The sequence below is a fragment of the Solea solea genome, chromosome 2, assembly GCF_958295425.1.
Source record: "Solea solea chromosome 2, fSolSol10.1, whole genome shotgun sequence".
Lineage (NCBI taxonomy): Eukaryota > Metazoa > Chordata > Actinopteri > Pleuronectiformes > Soleidae > Solea > Solea solea.
Genome location: NC_081135.1, coordinates 25997761 through 26005965, shown reverse-complemented (window position 1 = coordinate 26005965; position 8205 = coordinate 25997761).

Below are 8205 nucleotides of genomic sequence, written 5' to 3'. Positions count from 1 at the left end.
TCACAGAGATCAATATGCCGTCAAAGTCTGGTCTGGTTCCAGTCTAAATCCTCCTCCTCTCCTCTGATCCTGTAGCTCCCTGTGGTTCACCGCATCATATTCCATGTCCAGTCTGAGCCCAGTACATGCTCGGCCATACAAATCGCAGTTTCTAAAAACAGCGCAGAGGCCTGACATGAATGTTTCCAAATGACTGATTGCGTGGCAGCACTGTGCAATGTTGATGTGACTCCAAGTGTGTGTCTGCAAAGGCTCTGTGACTCCGTCCTCCTGAGGAAGACAAAGTGGAAAAGATTTCTCCATCAGTCAGCGGGCCATCATAATTGCCAGGTGATCATACAATAAGCTGGAGCTTCAGCAGGACCCTGCTTTTATAATGAGTGCACAGGGACACAGGTCATCCGCCATGCATTCTGGGCCTCATTAAGAAGAAAAGGCCATTCACATATTTGCAGAGTAAAAAATAAGGCTATTAGTTTGGACCGGCCAACAGTCAGCCAGCTGGCAGCAGGAGCCAGAATTCTTTTAATTGCTCTGTTTCACTGACACACTCATTGAAACAAAAGTTTTTTTTGCCCGCAACTCGTCTGTGCTCCACTCATATGTATGCGCACTAAAGGGGAGGAAGAAGCAATTAGCTCATTTTACTGTCTAGATTTCTTGAGACGCAGCACCCCTGAAAACCTGGTTAAATGCCAAAGTATGGATAACATAATATTCATTACCATAGAAAACAAAAACAGAGAAACAATGAGATCTCTCCTCAGTGGTACGGTTGGATTAAATCGACTTTTGTCAGAATAAGACATGGCTGTTAATACAATAAGTGTATTAACCACCAGTTTGGACCAAAGTCCTGCTCAAGAGGTCCAGAAACTCTTCTGTGATTAGTTTGAACTACAAAATAATTGATCAAAAATTCTCATTGGCTCTGGATAGTGGGGTAGTCCCTTGGTTGCTGTCTGATGTCCCCAACCGTCCATCAGTAGGGTGGACATGCACCACTGGGCCACCCCATCCATCCTCCAAACTCTCACGTGTTGGCTCTAAGCGCCACACCGCGGGACGCCGCTTCAGCAGGCGGCTAAACCACGTGAGAGGGACAAGGACAAGGATACGTCCGTAATAAAACCTACAGCCCAAGGACCTCACTGCAGACGTCCCAGACGAACCTTGAGCCTAAAGGGGAGGGGCCGGTTCAGTGCACATCGGACTCCACCTTAAACAAACACTTAGGTAATATCCACGCTCATGGCTACCTGCTCAAGAAGGGCATGCAGCCAGAGTGGACCACCCCATTAATCCTCGTCAGCAAAGAACAGCCAAGAATAAGATTTAAATCATGCCAACATCAATAAATGTATCGCGTAAAAAAACTAAAACTGTTCCATCTTGTCCGAACTCGTCAGTCGTTAGAAGCTAATTGACAAAAAAACAAAAAAAAACGTGTTTATGGTCATTGCACCAATCCCGTTTTCCATGTGGATCCATTTTGAGAATAATGAAGCATGTGCTGGGACAAAAGTGCCATCTATACACATAAGGGAGTTTGTGTATATCCCCAGCGCAACAACAACCCTTTAATTCTGTTCACACACACACACACAGGTTTTGTCAGTGGCAGCTAATAATAATAAGAAGAAGAAAAAAAAGAGGTTAAGGTCCGGGCTTGTTCTTGTCTCACGTCACGAGGCAGCTGATGTGAACACTGTGCTCTAAACGAGAAAATATGCAGATGACGGCTCCAGTCGAATAATTGGATGAATTTGGAAAGGTTGCACTTTTCATTCCTGTAAAAAAAAAAAATGTATTAACTTTAATTATTAATTATTAACTTCATCAGCTTTTTCAACAAAAAACGTAATCGTCGTCACTGTAATTGACTAGTGTAACATACAGTATACACTTTATTTTTTAAACCCCACGTCAAACTACTGTTGGTCAATAAACACAGAACATTTGATGATATTTTCCTGTAAAACTACCTCGTAAAAATAGCCCAGGGAAAAGCTGATGGGCCGGTGGAGAAGCAATTGATTTATTAATCGAATCAGACCAATGTAGGAGACATGGATGCATTTGTCCTCCTCCTTGGATCAGGATAGCCCTTGAGGTCATTTTTCAAGACAATCGGCCAATCACTTCAAACTGTCCTCTCTAATGTTCCATCTTCCATTCTAATCTCTACAATCATATACAGCGCAGGGAGCGCCACCTCAGCCCTGATGCTAGATTTGGTCTTTTATTTCCCTCCCTCCTACAAAATAGGACATCCTCACGAAAATATGTCCTTAAAAGCATTTTGGCTCTCCTATATTGATTTTTGAATTTTGAACAAACAATCCTCTTCTCGAGGAAGACACGCACTCCTTGGTTTTTCCTCCTTGCAGAGATTGGGTCTTAACATGATCCACAGAATGCACAATGGATGCTGAGCCACTAACAGGGTCTCCTCTGGCGTGTAATGTGAAACCATGTGGAGAATGAGTAAAGCTGCGTCTGTACGCCAGCGATTCCTTCAGGGTCCTGCAATTGGGTCAAAAGATGATGAAGCTTTCAAGGAACATATGAAATTGTCAGCATCTTGTGGTAATTGAAGGACATTACAGGAGGTCACTATGGGAAACAAAGAAAGCAACAAGATTTAAAACACAAACAGAATCCTTCATGGAGCCAAAATAACATCTGCTAATGAGGATAATACAGAAGTCGCATCACACCAGGATACGTCATCAGTTCATCTGTTAGCTTGACGCTTTCAAGACGTTCAGGTTTTTATTTAATGATTCTACTTCCTTGTTTGTATAAATCGATAAAGGCTTGTGTATATTGTATCATGAGAGTAGCAGAAATACGAAATTGGAGGAGAGGATTTTAGTTTTAAGCCTTAAAAAAATAATAGTTTATTGTCAGGACTTATACGCCCCCTACAGGCAACTCTCCGCGGTGGTTTCTTTGGCGTTCTCTTGACGTACAGGCAGCAGTTTTGTATCGTACGAAACAGAAAGTGTTTATATTTCAGTGTGCGACTCACTTCTCACCCTACCACTGCGAAAGTTGGGAAGTATCTTAACGCATTTGTTAAGTAGATATGCAAATGCCGGTGCAGTGTGGACTCGCAAACCAAAACCCGTGGGATAAAGACATTTGTTTTTGTTTTTTTCTCGATTCGGCAAAGTTAACCTGAAATTGCCTGAAATTACACATATTCAAACATGATTTATTGCACATAGAATGGTTAAAAGGTCAATTTAAAAAGCAAATGGAAAAAAACATGTTTAGACTCTTGCGGCTACTATCCCTAGATGAAATTAGATCTCATTAGTTGATGCCGTGGTCAAAAATAACATCCAAACAAGAGCTTTTTTTCAAAACAGCTCTTGGTGATTGATGATTGATTACTGCACAATTACTGCTGAAAGCAGCAGGGCTCCGCCGCCTAATCACTGCTTTCGTCGCTAAAAGGAGATTATCACATAGGAGAAGCTTGTTAGAGCCGCTTCCTCCTTGCTAGATCAATAAAAATTACTCAAGGGAGTGCAAACATCCATCAGCAATGTCTCAGAAATCCCTGGGCTGGGCTCGGCACGTTTGAAGACAGGTACTGTCCATTTTTCTCTGTATTCGTGGTCAGGCGTCTGCCTCCTGTGGCAATGGATCTAAGCCCCACTGAGATAATGGCCTCAGACCAGGTCTAATTAAAGCTGCTTTTCAGTGCAGGCTCTCTGGAACTTCAGGTCCCCTCAACAATTAAGAGGAGGGTTTTTTCTTTTTTCTTTTTTGGCTGGTCTTGAGCAAGAAGGAGAGGCACATCCAAAGGCTTGATTCTCCCCCCCTGCCCTCCCCGCTCTGCCTGGGTCTATTATTGGATTCACTGTGTTGATGGAACACTATATATTGAGCAGGGAGTGAGAGAGAGAGAGCAGCAGAGCAGCATACAATCAAACACATGCAAGACTCTTGGACGTATGAAGGTATAGCATCTTATCTAAAGTCAAAGCACGGACGTGTTGAGCTTCTTGTGATGACGGTCTAATGGAAGCAGATTAGAGAGACAATGTCATTACCAAAAGAGGCCGTCCTGGAAAACACAGTGAAGAAAGAGGTTATAACGGTGAAAATACAATAGGTAACTTTAGGTGATGTTATAATTTAGCCTCAGTCTGGTCTTCCTGAACAGAAACAATGTAACGCGTGCATGTTTTTGTCCAGTCGCTATCAGACCTGACTGAGGGAGCACTTGTGTGTAATATACAGTGACAGCACAAGGTTGGACAGGTAGAAGAAGTGGTAGAATTCACTCTTCTGTGGGCTCTTCTCTGTCTTGCTTTACTAGCACAGTGTTGCACAAAAAACAAATCACTTCCTGTGTGCAGCACCAGACGGTCGCTAAATGACACAAGAAACACAGAGCAAAGGGGTGTGGAGGCTTAATCGGTATCGTGTGAACTCATTTGAAAACGGTTTGAATCTAGATATACGTTACATATTTGTTGTTATATGAAAAAGAAGAATTTAGAGCAGAGGTGTCAAACTTAAATGACCTGGGGGCCAAGAGGAGGCCGGACTAGAGAACAAAAAAGTGGTTCAGTTGCAGGTGGGCAATATCAGGTATTCATGATGATATTTGACAGAATTTCAAAGTAAAAGTGTTTGTTTTGACATGGAATGTGTACTTCACAATAAAAATCTATTTATGATGCACAAAAACAGAAATAAATCAATAAAAATTTAGTAAATAATAATGTGGATAACTGTAATTAATAATGCAATAATTGCGTCTCATTGTTACTATTATAAAAGCAAAACCAAAGATATCTAGAGGAGGTTGTGGGCCATGTTTCCATTAAGTTGTGGGCCACATGTAAGAGATTGGTTGGCCACATGTGGCCCACGGGCCGGCTGTTGGACACCCTGATTTAAAGGATTTTCAATTGTCTTGGACCCCCCCCCCCCCCCCACGCCTAACCACCCACTTGTGGCTCTCTCTGACACCCATGCAGTGCAAAGCTGTGTGACGCGTCTTAAGGGTAATTGTTAGATTCACACTTCTTCATTTTCTTATGCCACGGAAAGCACTCGTGTGCATCTCTGTGCTGCACGCTTGTTTGTGCTTGTTTGTGTTGGTCTTTACGTTGGTTGTGGTCACGCTCACTGTTGGACCACACACAAAAGTGAGTGATGCCGTGCATCATCGAGGGTAATAATAGTCTTTCAAACCCCTTTATTCATCTCACACTCACTCAGATTTAACTTGTGATAGTTTGAAGCAGTACTTACCTCTTCAGTAGGAGCCACTGGACAAAATTCAACTCATTGGCAGTTTGTGTTGTTGTTGTTGTTGTTGAACTGTATCGTACAAAGAGGCAACATGAGTATTACTATTGAAAAAATGATATAAAATTGAATAGACACAATTCTGACTGACTGACTAAAGTGTTATAATAGACCAACGTTTCCGACAGTTTTGAGATAACAAACTATCTGAGCCGGTTAAGACAGATTCACTGCGACACAAGAACATTTTGGGCACAATAAAACATTTCTGCGTTTGTTTTTGCTGCCGTTTCTGGGACACCAAATCTTACTTTGAAGAGGTGAACCACAAATTCACACGTTGCTGATGAATGAGTCAAAGGCTGGGGAAAATTCAGCAAATGTATTTGCCCACCCAAAAAAATACCTCCCACAACCCATCTGTGAGTCCTGCCAGAATTAGTAGCCTATTCCAAATAAATGAGCACAAATTATCATTCATTTTCTCTGTATTTAATGCATCACCAGAGGTCAAAGAGGAATTCACTCTGTAATATTTTTGGGCTGCACAGGAGCAATAGTTTGGAGATTTGAAAGGGTTAACTGAACAAAACAGGGGAACTATGGTGTAATATGTACCCGGGCAGCCAGATTTGTATTTTCCTGAGGTTTAATGAGCCCAGGCGTTATGCACTGTAGGGGGAAAGCTGCAGTGCATCCATAGTGAGAAGCTCTGATCTTGTTCTACCTCCGAGAGCCACACTGAGTCACGGGGAGCCACCGATAGCTGCAGATAAAGCCTCCATTAGGGCTACTGTTTTACAGCATCTCACCCGTTAATGGACTCCCCTGGTCACGCCGCAGAACTACTATCTTATCCTCACAGGCCCACTTAACCAGCCCGGGTTTGGCTTCCTACAGGTGTGAGGCTGTCTAAGACAGCAGTGAGTCCCCACAGGGCCCCTGCTGAGAATGTGGTGAGGCACTGATGTGCTGTCAGCTCAGCTAAGAAAGACGCCTATTAATACCACTGCAGTGGCTGCCATGGAGAGGTAAACAATCATTTATTAAGAAGCTGGAGTCTGAATTATTTAAAAGGACAATATTTCCCCCAGTGACCCGGTGAAAGCAAACTGGTTCTCTTGCATTTATTATCATCTGTCCACAGCGTCTCACTTTGTCTCGATTAAAGGTCTAAATTAATTTGTAATATTCAAGAGCGGAAGATGAAAACTCAAGCAGCTGCTTGACTTTGCATTTAGTGCAAAGACAGAAAATGGGGCAACTCGTCTAGGCTTTTACCCTTTGTCCATCGTCTATCCTCTACATGAGGGTCGCGGGGTTGCTGGTGGTCCATTGCGATCAATTCCAATTAAAGCGAAGAACCCCCACACGCCACAAGGGAGAACATGCAAACGCCACACTGAAAGACTGAGATACGAACCAGCAACCTGTGAGGCAACACTGCAGGGTACGTGCGCCACGGTGTGGATCCTGGCTTCATCGCTTACATCTCTCGTGCTCAGTGGAGAAACGAGTCTGTAAATGAGGCTTGGAGAAGCAAACCAGAGTTCTCGTGAATGGAGTCATCTGAAAACTATTTTCAACTTTACAGCAGTGAAGGTTAAATCGTTCCCTTTAAGCCATGTGCAATAATCACAAGAGCGTTTTCACAAAATCAGGTTCCCAGCCCACACACAAAATGTCTGGGAGAGGAGAACGCCGCATTTCTTAAAATGGCTCCGGAAACACAGTCTCGGTGCGCTCATTAAAAGCCAGGCTGTTAAGATGTGTACGTACTGTACTGTGTCAGCGAGAGGAAACTTTTCAAACAATGCAGAGAGATAATGTGTTTCTTAAAATATAAGAGGAAAATCATCCATCCACGGAACATAAGCTGATCTGAAGTGGCCTCACAATGTTTAATTGTGCCCAGACTTCCTGCATATATTAAAATGATAAGTTATAATAAGAGGTTCATTTCCCCTTTTTTGTAAAGATAGCATGGGTGGGTGCAGGGCGTCCTCACTGTATATTATTATAAATATACAGGTCACTCAAGTGGACTAAATCATTAATTAATACATCATAAAAGCATTAATCAGTCATAAAAGTAATCACTTTGAGTCGTGAGGATGCCCAGTGTTGAGTATCAACATGATCTCCATTGCTTCCTTTGACCTGCTGCCTTTCCCTCCCTCAAGAGGAGTAATGAAGTCTCTCTGATTTTAACAAAGCCAGGGACCTGAAAGGTCAAGCCGCCGTTGCGTTAATTGAAAAACAGAATAACGAGCCGTGTCAGAAGTAACTTCATCATCAGGTGACAATGGCAGCTGTCTTTACACCTTCTGGACAAAAGAGGAAGAGGAAGGAATTCATTACTGTGCCGTTCTTATGGCATCTTGATACACGGGTCACCCTTTTTACCGGTCACCGCGAAGGAAAGGCTGTAAATGCTGCGTCACACAAAATGCGACGCAAACTCTACGTGTTCAGTTGAAGTTTTAATTTCTTTTTTCTATAAAAAAAAAGAGAGAGAAAATGTACAAACAGAGAACACTATCACTTTTTACGACCAGTACATTGAAACATTACATTCCCTTTTTTCTTTTTCAAAAACAACATGCACTTTGAGATAATGAAAAACAATAAATGAGTGTGCGTAATGCAAAAGAGGTGATTGAATTTTAGTCTGAATGCCAAGCAGGCACTTGCTAAGGATTCAGTATTCAAGCAGCATTGACAGTATTTCACCATTAGTTGCTCCCTCATGTATGCTCACCTGCGGTCCTTTAGGTAGCGCGAGAACTGGTTCCACGAGACCAATGATGATTTCCGAAACACGCCGCCGCTCTAAAACCCAAGGTGAGCATTCATTTTTATCACCTCAAATCCAAACAAAACATTGCAATACCTCACGATCTGCCCGGCACTCGCCGTCCGCTTCCT